Below are 8,388 nucleotides of genomic sequence, written 5' to 3'. Positions count from 1 at the left end.
AAAGAGAAATGACTCAAATAAACAAAATCAGAAATGAAAGAGGAGAAATAACAACTGATACCACAGAAATACAAAGGATTGTCAGAGAATATTATGAAAAATTATATGCCAACTAATTAGACAACCTAATGATGGGGACAAAACCATCAACAAAGTAAGTTTACAGGGAACATACCTCTACATAATAAAGGCCTTATATGAAAAACCCACAGCTAACATCATATTCAATGGTGAAAATCTGAGGTTTTTTTTTTTACCTAAGATCAGGAACAAGACAAGGATGTCCACTCTCACCTCTCATGTTATTTAACATGTACAGGAAGTCTGGGCCATCACAACAGGGCAACAGAAAGGAACAAAAGGCATACTGATTGGTAAGGAAGAAGTAAAATTTTTACTATTTGTAGATGACATGACACTATATAGAGAAAACCCTGAAGACTACACACACACACACACACACACACACACACACACACACACACACAGATGCTAGAAAACGATCCATGAATTCAGTAAAGTCACAGGGTACAATATCAATGTACAGAAGCCCATTGCATTTCTACACACTAGTAATGAAGAAGCAGAAAGAGAAATTAAGAAAACCCCACCATTTACAATTGCACCAAAAATTATAAAATACCTAGGAACCAACTTTAACCAAGGAGGTGAAAGACCTGAAAATGATAAAACACTGATGAAAGAAACTGAAGATGACACAAAGAAATGGAAAGACATTCTATGCTCATGGATTGGAAAGACAAACATTGTTAAAATGTCTATAACATCCAAGGAAATCTATAGATTTAATGTAATCTCTATCAAAAAACCAACAGCATTTCTCACAGTGCTAGAACCAGCAATCCTAAAATTTGTATGGAACCACAAAAGACCCCAGATAGCCAAAGCAATATTGAAAAAGAAAAACAAAACCAGATATCACAATTCCAGGCTTCAAGTTATATTACAAAGCTGCAGTATTAAAACAGTATGGTGCTGGCACAAAAATAGACACATAGATCAATGGAACAGAATAGAAAGCCCACAATAAATAAGATAAATAAACCCACAATTATAGGTCAATTGATCTTCCAGAAAGGAGGCAAGAATATGCAATGGGTAAGTCTCTTCGACAAATGGTATTGGGAAAACTGGATAGCCACATGCAAAAGAATGAAACTAGACCACTTCCTTTCACTTTACACAAAAATACACTCAAAATGGATTAAGGACCTATATATGAGATCTGAAACCATAAAAAAGTCCTAGAAGAGAGCGCAGGCAGTAATATTTTTGACACTGTCCATAGCAACATCTTTCTAGATATGTTTCACAAGGCAAGGGAAACCAAAAAAATAAATAAACTATTGGGACTACATCAAAATGAAAAGAAAACAATCAACAAAACTAAGAGACAAACTACTGAATGAGAGGAGATATTTGGAAACAACATATCCAATAAAAGGTTAGTATCCAAAGCCTATAAAGAACATATGTAACTTGACACCCAAAAAACAAATAATACAATTAAAAACGGGTAGAAGACATGAAAAGACATTTCTCCAATACATACAGATGGCCAATAGACACATGAAAAGATTCTCAACATTACTCATCATTAGAGCAATGTAAATCAAATCCACAATGAGATACCACCTCATCTGTCAGAATGGCTAAAATAAAAACACAAGATACAAGTGTTGGTGAGGATGCGGAGAAAAGGAACCCTCTTGTACTGTTGGTGGGAATGCAAACTGGTACAGCCACTGTGGAAGACACTATGAAGGTCCCCCAAAAAATTAAAAATAGAATTACTCTATGATCCAGTAATTACACTACTGGATATTTACGAAAACAATATGGAAACACTAATTCGAAGGGATATAGGCGCCCCTATGCTTATTGCAGCATTATTTACAACAGCCAAATTATGGAAGTATCTCAAGTGTCCATCAATAAATGAATGGTGGGAACCTGAGTGGCTCTGTTGGTTAAGCATCCAACTTTGGCTCAGGTCATGATCTCACAGTTCATGAGTTCGAGCCCCTCATCAGGCTCTCTGTTGTCAGTACAGAGCCCCCTTTGGATCCTCTGCTCGCCTCTTTCTCTGGCCCCTCCCCTACTCATTGTCTCTCTCTATCTCTCAAATAAATTAACATTAAAAAAGTAAATGAATGGATAAAGATGAGGTGGTAGATATATAGGAATTATTCACCCATAATAAGGAATATCATTTGCAACAACATGGATAGATCTAGAGAGTAGAATGCTAAGGGAAATAGGCCAGAGAAAATCTTTCCATATGATTTCACTCATTTGTGGAATCTAAGAACCAAAAGAAATAAACAAAGGAAAAAGAGAAACAGAGAGACAAATTAAAATAGACCTTAGAAAACAAACTGGTGGTTACCAGAGGGAGGGGAGGATTATAAGAGGGAAGATGGGTGAAATGAGTGAAAGGGATTAAGAGTACACTTGTCTTGATGAGCACTGAGTAATACATGGAATTGTTTGATTACTATATTGTACATCCTAAAGTAAAATAACAATGTATGTTTACTACATTGGAATTAAAATTTTTATTAAAAAAAGAAGTCTCTCGAACTTTTCTGGGTTTCAAGATCATTGCAGGAGTCCCACACATCATCTTCATTTGTAATCATGTTCAAAGACAGAAAAAAGTTAGTGATACAGGCCTGGGAGCTCTTAGTACCCTGTCTCTCATCAGAAAGGAAAATATTCCCCAGGAGACCCTGAGAGGATTTCCTCTTACACTTCATTGATCAGAACTGGGTTACATGCTTGCTCTTAGGCCAAAAACTAGAGCCACTTTCTCTGAGATCATATCTCCAATGAGTATCTACATAGGGATTCTTTTAGCAAGGAAGAAGGAACAGATTAAGAATGGTTTTTGCTACCCTCAAACTTATTATGTTATTAGAATCACACAGAAGCTTCCTAAAAGTCAGTGTCTGTTGATATTCCTTGGCTATGACTAGACACAACACTGGTACTCTTAGGTACCACTGCTAAGGTTGAATGCCAAACCAAGGAAATGTTTGATTAAAATGGTGGGTGCCTGGGTAGCTCAGTTGGTTAAGCGTCAGACTCTTGATTTCAGCTCACGATGGTTCATGAGACTGAGTCCTAGGTCAGGCTCATGGAGCCTGCTTGGGATTCTCTCTCTTGTTCTGTCCTTTCTCTATCTCTCTCAAAGTCAATAAATAAACTTTTAAAAAATTTTGTGTATAATTCAAGGAAAAGAACTAATAATCCTAAATTTTTGTTAGTACTGGCATTTCTGAAGAACTGTATTTGAATGACTTTTTGCCCTCATAAAGGGAATAAAATCTATTCAAACAAATAGAAATAGATTATGATCTGGAATGTTTTTGAAAACATGTATTTTATTGTGACTATAAGAATATTTTGAGTTTGGGGCACCTGGGTAACTCAGTCAGTTAAGAGTCCAACTTTAGCTCACATCATGTTCTCAGGGTTCATGGGTTCGAGCTCTGCATGAGGCTCTTTGCTATCAACACAGAGCCGGCTTTGGATCCTGTCTTCTCTCTCTCCACCCCTCCCCCACTTACTCTCTGCTGCTATCAAAAATAAATAAACATTAAAAAAAGAATATTTTGAGTTTGTGTTTGCCCCACTACTCGATGTCCACGAGAATAAAATCATGAATCAGAAAGTGAAAAATTCAAATTGCTTTCGAATATCATAGAAGTCACAGATACTATATCTAGTCTATATATCACAGAAGCCTTCTAAAAGTTGAAACCAAACTTCTGAAATTTAATTTAGTTAAACTACTTGTTTGTGAAAACACAAGCTGGGTCTCAAAATACTGTTTTCAGTTTAAATGAGGAAGTACAGGTTTTTAGGAAGTAGTAGTTCATGTGGTGGCTATCACTTAATAGGGTATCACTGCTTTGGGAGATTCTCCACACTGTTATTATTAGTAAGAATAACTTCGCACATTTTTTAGATATACTTTTTTTAGGTGATAGTCATCAAACATCAACAATACTAAAAATTGTCCATATCATAGTAAGATGTCTCCTCCAAAAAAAAAGCATCCATTTATAGTAATTTTTAAATGATTATTAAGGATTATAATTTGGATAAACATAATTTGTCCATTTCCCATTATAAATGAGTACTCCAAATTTTGAGTACTTAAATTTTATTAAAGACACACCTATCAGTAAACTTGGCTATCAAACCAAAACACTCATCTCCACTTTACCTTTTAAAAAAATAGCCAATGAATTAAAATTAAAAATTTACTTTTAGGGGTGCCTGGGTGGCTCAGTCAGTTGAATTATCTGACTCTTGATTTCAGCTCAGATCATGATCCCAGGATCATGGGATCAAGCCCTGCGCCCAGTGCAAACCCTGCTTAAGATTCTCTCTCTCTCTTTCTTTCTCTGTCTCTGTCTCTCTCTCCCTCAAAGAAAAAAAAAATCATCTATTTTTAAATGTTATATCCTGTAAAAGGTAACCATTAAGGATAGGTTTTCCACATTTTTCACAGTGTGTGCCTGGCAAAAATGAGGTGGTGATGTGATAGGTCATCATCAACCAATAACTTGTTTTATCACTCTAGTAAATAATAAGCATTTATTTAGATATAAAAGTGAAGTTCATGAGGTATAAGATATTCTTGGTGAGATTGGAACAATTCTGCAGAATGTAGGATGGGTGGCAGCCTTACGGTTTCCTAGGAAGTAGATCATATATAATACCTGAAGATTTCCAAGTTTGATATTTTCTTTTACTTGTTTACTTTTTATTTTTCTTTTTTTATAACTTATTGTCCACATTGACTTATTGGGTGTTAGATTCTTGTGAGGATGTAAGAGAATATCATTTCTGAATGGGTGCTTATGAAATAAAACCTATCTTGATCAACTGGCCAATTGAGCAACAAAATCCCTGGCCAGCAGTGAGTTGTTGGCTGGCGGAGGTCCATTTGTTTGTTTTTATTTTGTAATTTTTTCTTTATATATATATTTTAAGTAAGACACAAGCCCAAGGGACAGGTCCCATGGCTCATGAGCATTTAAAAATCGTATTTGAGGATTAAAATTACTCCAGGCTGAACTGTGTCCCCGCCAAAACCAGTATGTTGAATCCTAACTCCCGGTACCACAGAATTGACCTTATTTGCAAAAGGATCCTCGCAGATGTAATTAATTAAGATGAGGTTATACTGGAGTGAGGTAGTATGGACATAGACATACACCCAAGAAGAATGCCATGTGAAGATGAAAGTACAGATCAATAAGTCAAGGACCACCAAATATTGCAAACAAGACGCCAGAAGTTAGGAGAAAAACCCAGAGGAAACTCGACCTTACAGCCTTCAGAATGAACCAACCTGGTCAACACTGTGATTTCGGACCTCCAGCATCCAGAACTGTGGGACGATGAGTTGCTGTTGTTCTAAGCCACCCAGTTCATGGTGCTTTGTTACTGTAGTCCTAATAGACTAATACTTAATCATAGTTAGGCTTCTTTCATCAGAAAATAATAACATTTGACTCCTCCCAGGCACTGATTTTTTTAGGAACAAACACAATCAAAGTGGTTGTGATGGCTAAAGCAAACCAAGCATCTAATTTCTACTACTGTCCTTACAGGCAATACTTTATAATAAAAATTCTTTGGAAACTGATTAAATTTTCATTATCACTTATGTATCCTTAACATTAATGTCAGATATGGCTGAAGCAGAGCATTATGTGATATTGATATAGAGTATACATAAGAAAAAAGTTACAACATCCAAAAATTTAAATACATCTGAGCATTACAACTAAAGAGTTAAACATTTTCATATGCAAACATAACATTAAAGACTATATCTAAGATGAAAAAGGTATGATTGAACTTCAATAATTAAAAAAAAACAAGAAGTGGGTGAAAAGTAATTATTTCACATATTTTTCTATCCCTCTTCATGAAGTCAAGGGCAAATTTCACACTTCTTTTCTGCCCTCTGGATTAAAGATATGGATATAATATAGAACAATGTGTGGTCATTTGGCAGGTAACGAGAGGACTCAGAGGAATGATATTCTAAAATCTAGACCCAGAGCCAAGAAATATCTGAGGCTGTCTTAACCTAGCAAGATTAAACCCTCCTTGGAAAGAAGTGATTCCTACTGAGGAGGGAGAAACCAGGGTAGGAAGGGAGAGGGAGAGAGAGATGGAGACAGAGACAGAGAGAAAGTTGTCAGTACCATCCAAGGAAAGCAGAACTACCTGACAGGTAGTCAGTCCTGGGACACTCACTGTAGTAAACAGAAGGAACATTTGGCTTTATCACACTTACTTGAAAAATCCTTTAAAGCCATCTAATTCACTTTCTTCCATTTAATTTTCACCAATCTGGTATTTATTAAAACTTAGTTTTGCAGATCACATGGTGCTGGACAGAGGGAGTATTAGGGAGTATTCTATTCCCTGTAAAGGAATATGCCCCTTTGCAAATTAAAATAGTGGTATAAATCAGATCCTTTATGTTTAGCAAATACAGTCTAGCTATACCACTTTAAAAGAAAAATGGCTAATACAGAGCATTTGCTATGTGCCTGACATATCTTGAAGCACTTTACTAGTTCATTGAATTCTTGCAGAAAACCCTTGAAGTCAGTGTAACTACTATGCCCATTTTATAGACAAAGAAATTAAGGATTAGACCTCTGGGGAAGCATTTTACTGAGTCTAGATCTGAGAGTTAAGAAACTAAAAAACTTTGACCAGTAGTAATCCCCTAATGTACTCTACCTTCTCCTACCTGGCTTAAAATAGACAGCCTCATCCATAATGTACAAGGTAGTACTTGTACCATCTCAGCAACTCTGTCCAAACAGCTCAGTTCTCTCTTGAGAATGAAGACAGCAGTAAAGAATTGCAAACAAAATCTATTATATCTCCTCAGATGAATCCTGGCTGAGTAATTCTCCAACTTGTCATCTACCTAGAGTCCCCAGAGTAGAAATAATATGAAACAGCTTGAATATTCAGGGTGTACAGATTAGTTAAAATTTTGTGTGGACACTATTGCATTGCTGGTTTAGAAGTAGTATTGTAAACCCATATGGGAGTTTTGTAAGGGTGAATTTCTTCTGCAAGTATTAGACATTCAGAGTGTAAGTAATAAAACCTTACTCCACCGTGTAGTAAGAGACTTTTTGCATTCCTTGGAACCACTATAATCCTTAAAAATGTGCAGCTAAAACTTCAGTTTGAGGTGCCTGCTTTTCTTTAATAATTCTCCATATCTTCAACTGATGAACTGAAAGCACCAATAAAGTATAGGCACAGACGATTCCCTAGTTACCTTTTACCTTTGACCAACAAGACATTTAAATTTTCTTATTCTGTCAAAAATAAGACTTTTTAGGAGTTAAGGCTATGGAATTGGGCTTCAAGTATTTGGTTATATTATCAATATTAACAAAATAAACATAAATCAATCAAATTAGAGAGCAAGGAAAGAAGAGGTAAATGGAGGGAAAACATGAGGTATGGCTTATTAATCTCTGTAAAAAGAGTAATTCCCTCCTGCCCCCATTAACTCTGAGATGACCAGAGAGGCTGGAGAAGAGAGAAGGAGAGAAAATGGTGCTTACTCCTATGGGGTGTGGGGAGAAATGCCTTTCACAGGTCTCAGCATAGCTGGAAGAAGGCACATCTTTGCTGCCTTCAGACACTCCTGCAAGGTGGCAGGCACTCACTGAAAAGCAGAAACATGAAAATAAAGAAAGCAGACAAGATCCCTACCCTGTGAGGCTTACATCCACTTTGACAAACTTTTGGTTGTCAATTATAAAGTCTCCTTTATGCTACAGGAGAAGAAAACCTGTGGAGGGGCGGATAGAGAACTGACATCTACTGAGTGCTCTGCTCACTTTGTACAAGGCTCTGGACCCACTTGCATCCCAAAGACTAGCACACAAGACTTGAAGAGCTACTGAAAAATCCTGATCTCTTCCCTGCTTTGGATCCTAAATAGACCAGACTACATTATGGACTATAGAATCAGTAGTCTATAAAAACAGTAATCACAGAAATACTTAGAATCCTCAAATTGGGGCAGTCTGGACATGTGGAAGGCATTCAATAAATATTTTTAGAATGAATGCATGATTAATAACTTTTAAAACTGTCAAAATCAGCTTCATTATTTAAGAATTTATTGTGCTTTTTTTTAGTTTACTTATTTATTTTTGAGAGAGACAGAGAAAGAGAGAGTGAGTGTGGGGGTGAGGGGCAGAGAGAGAGGGAGACGGAGAATTGCAAGCAGGCTCAGTTCTGTCAGCACAGAGCCTAGATGCGGGGCTCAGTCTCATGATCCAGAGATGATGACCT

The sequence above is a fragment of the Hyaena hyaena genome, unplaced genomic scaffold (assembly GCF_003009895.1).
Source record: "Hyaena hyaena isolate Hyena2069 unplaced genomic scaffold, ASM300989v1 scaffold_1600, whole genome shotgun sequence".
In the NCBI taxonomy this organism is placed as follows: Eukaryota; Metazoa; Chordata; class Mammalia; order Carnivora; family Hyaenidae; genus Hyaena; species Hyaena hyaena.
Note: the sequence above shows the minus strand (reverse complement) of the source record.